This window comes from Cynara cardunculus, assembly GCF_001531365.2.
Source record: "Cynara cardunculus var. scolymus isolate 2C chromosome LG 8, CcrdV1, whole genome shotgun sequence".
NCBI lineage: Eukaryota > Viridiplantae > Streptophyta > Magnoliopsida > Asterales > Asteraceae > Cynara > Cynara cardunculus.
Window position 1 is genome coordinate 12,201,490 of NC_037535.1, and position 4,186 is coordinate 12,205,675.

A 4,186-nucleotide genomic window follows, 5' to 3' on the forward strand; every position below is an offset into this window, starting at 1 on the left:
TGTTTAGATAGGTTTTATTTACCTTATATTTCCGCAAACAATCTTGTAAAATCTGTATTGATCTTCTCTATCAATATATATTTTAAATTTGAAAATACTGTGTTTGTATTCATCCCCCCCCTTCTACAAACTATTTCTATTCTTGAAGACCCTTACGGGACCAACAACTACCTTTATGGTACCAAGTGCACTGTGTTCACTGATCACAAAAGCCTTCAACACATCCTCAACCAGAAGATGTTAAATATGAGACAAAGAAGATGGGTTGAACTACTTAGTGATTACGACTGTGAAATTAAGTACCATTCCGACAAAGCAAATATGGTAGCCAATGCTCTAAGTAGGAAGAAAAGGGTGAAACCAACAAAGGTGAGGGCTTTGGGAGCAATAGTAAACACAAGTCTGAAGGAATGGTTTACTATTTCCTTGTTGGTTTCACTCTTTCCTTCCTACTTAGAACATCGGCTACCATATTTGCTTTGTCGGAATGGTAGTTAATTTCACAGTCGTAATCACTAAGTAGTTCAACCCATCTTCTCTATCTCATATTTAACATCTTCTGGTTGAGGATGTGTTGAAGGCTTTTGTGATCAGTGAAGACAGTGCACTTGGTACCATAAAGGTAGTGTCTCCAAATCATAAGTGCAAATACTACGGCTCCCAATTCTAGGTCATGTGTAGTATAGTTCTTCTCGTGCACTTTGAGTTGCCTTGAGGCATATGCAATGACCTTATCTTTTTGCATTAGTACGCATCCTAATCCTTGATGTGATGCGTCGCAATATACCAAAAAGTTTTCTGAGCCTTCTTATAAAGATGAAATAGGTGCATTACATAGTTTATTCTTAAGAGTCTTGAACGCCTCTTCTTATTTTTATCCCCAAATAATCTTCTTGTCTTTTTGAGTTAGAGCTGTGAGTGGTTGCGCAATTTTTGAAAAATTCACAATGAATCGCCGATAGTAGCCTGCCAAACCAAGAAATTGACGAATTTCCGTCAGGGTTCTTGGGGCTTCCCATTTATTTATGGCCTCAATCTTAGCAGGATCTACCTGAATCCCTTTTTCATTAACCACGTGACTAAGTAGTTCTAATGTCATTCTTAAGTGTTGCTCATGATCCTTCTTACTTCGTGAATAAATTAGTATGTCGTCTATGAAGACGATTACAAATTTATCTAGTATGGTCTGGAAACCCTATTCATCAGGGCCATGAAAACCGCCGGTGCATTGGTTAACCCGAATGGCATAACCAAAAATTCATAATGACCGTACTGGGTCCTAAATGCCGTTTTGGGGGTGTCCTCTTCTCGAATTCTCAGTTGATGATATCCGGATCGTAGATCGATCTTTGAAAAGTATACAGCACCTTGGAGTTGATCGAATAAATCATCAATTCTAGGAAGAGGGTATCTATTCTTGATGGTCATCTTATTAAGTTCCCTATAATCAATGCACATTCGCATTGACCCATCTTTCTTTTTGACGAATACAACCGGTGCACCCATGGTGAAAAACTAGGTCTTATAAATCCTTTATCCAATAATTCTTGGAGTTGACCTGACAATTCTTGCATTTCTGATGGGGCCAATCGATATGGTGCTTTTGCCACTGGGGCAACTCCAGGAATTAAGTCAATACCGAATTCGACTTGTCTTGGCAGGGGTAGTCCTGGTAAATCCTCAGGAAATACTTCAGGAAACTCCCGAACCACAGGGAAATCTTCAATACATCTTTTTTTGCCCTTCTTATCTATAACGTGTGCCAAAAATGCAACATAATTCTTCTTTATGTACTTCCGCATCTTCATGCATGATACTATCTTAATTTTTCAATCTGACTCGTCTCCTTGAATTACAATTGCTTCACCTCCTTCTTGAGGAATTCGGATAATCTTTTCTGAACAAACTATTTCAGCTCAATTTTTGGATAACCAATCCATGCCTATGACTATATCAAAACTTCCTAACTCAATCGAAATAAGGTCTATGCTAAAATCCTTGTTGGCTAAACTTAGTGTGCAGTTCTTGATTATGTCTCTAGCCTTAATTTCTTGGTCATTGGCAAATTCTATTATATAAACTTCTTTCATCCTTTGGGGCTTTAAGTTAATCTTTGGCTTAAAATCTAATGATACAAAGCTTCTATCTGCTCCTGAATCAAATAATACTGATGCAAATTCATTATTCAAGAGAAATGTACCTGTAACCACATTGGGATCATGCCTAGCTTCCTTTGCTCCAATCTCAAATGCTCGACCCCGTGTTTGACTTTATGGGTTTCCTTGACTGGCTGGTCGGGCTTGGTTAGCATTTGTTCCTTGTTTTCTCTTTGGGCAAACATTTCTTATATGGTCTGGACTCCCACAATCAAAACACAATCACTTTCAGTAATCCTTCGTGGAATGACCCCCTCTGTGGCATCTTTGACAAATGATGCAATTCTCCCAGTGCGGATATTTGCATTTATTGCACTTAGGCTTGCTTCCTTGATTTACCACCTGGGTCTGTACCCCAAAATTTCCTACTACTTTCCTATTCTTGCCAAATCTTCCCCTAGATCTTTGGTTCCCATGTTCCTCCATCTTTCTCTTTCCTTTGAATAATTCTCCAGATCGAACGACATTATTTGTGAGCTTGGTATTAATGTCTATTACTTCCTGAAGGGTCTTTTGGTTTGCCGAGGTGATATTTCCTCGAATTTCTGGAGATAATCCCCAAATATATCTCTCGATTCGAACTTCCTCAGGTGTCACCAGATGTGGCACTAAATTTGCTAACTTATGGAATCGAGTAGTATATGCAGCTATGTTTTCTCCTTTCATCTAATGGTTCCATAATTCCATTTCCAACTTTTGGAGTTCACTCCTTGGACAGTATTTGTCCTTAAGTAGTTTTTTGAACTCCTCCCATGAAAGTTGGTTGGCCGTTTCCCGACCCCTAGTCTGAACTAATGTGTTCCACCATGTCAGTGCTCGGCCTTGTAGTAAGCATGCAATGTATTCTACCTTATTTGCTTCAGTGCATTTACTGATATGGATAACAGATTCCATACCCTCAATCCAGGTTAATAATCCTACGGCTCCTTCGGTTCCTTGGAATTCTTTTGGGTTGCAGGATCTGAAGGATTTATAGGTACATTCCCTGGGTGTTCTAGGCTCAGAATTTGTTGGTTGGTTAGCGTTCAGTCCTGCCGCTACCTGGCTGACAGTGTTGGGGAATGTGGCCAAGAGTTGTTCTGACACAAGTCGTGCAACTTCAGGGTTTTCTCTTCTTGGCGGCATTTTCTAAGGCCTAAGTCAGAAGGAAATTTCATCATTTTCATGGCAATATCATTGATAATAACTTCCAGTCATTTAAATGATGCAAAGGATATTCATCTTGTGGATAACCTTCAAGCATTTACATAATCGAACCGAATAATTTTATATTCAACCATGGCTTGACGTAGATAAGCATTTTCAAAAGACGTCATAAGTTCATAGTTGTTTACAGCCCACCAAAATAAGATCGTAGGTTTCAATGCAAAAGAGAAAATATTCTATCACTAGATATCATTTCTAGAGCAACATCCAATCGATCAGCATTCCTAGCATCAGCATCATCATCCCACTCACCACCAAACACTTGTATAAACTCCTAATCTCCAGTCTAGCAGCGATGACGACATCTGAGGTTCTCATCATACGCTGGTGGTGCATTTCCATAACATCGGATAGGTTGTTCAAAATATGGTGGTGGTATCCCAGCCGGGTCTGGTGAGTTTTAGTATATGATGCGAGATAAAGTACTCTTAAAAGTCTCACCATGGAAAGGAGTAATGCGTTTTGGGAAAAGAGGTAAATTGGGTCCCCGATATATTGGTCCATTTGAAGTAACTGAGAGAATTGGAGTAGTGGCATATAAGTTAAATTTGCCACAAGAATTAAGCGCTATTCATGATACATTTCATGAATCAAAACTCAAAAAGTGCTTAACCGATGAAACGCTGGTCATACCATTGGAAAATGAACAAATTAATGATCATCTGCGCTTCGTTGAAAAACCAATAGAAATCATGGATAAAGAAGTCAAGCAGTTGAGGCGTGGCAAGATACCAATTGTAAAAGTTCATTGGACTTCGAGGCATGGACCGGAGTATATGTGGGAAAGAGAGGATTTTATGAGAAATGAGTATCCCCACTCGTTC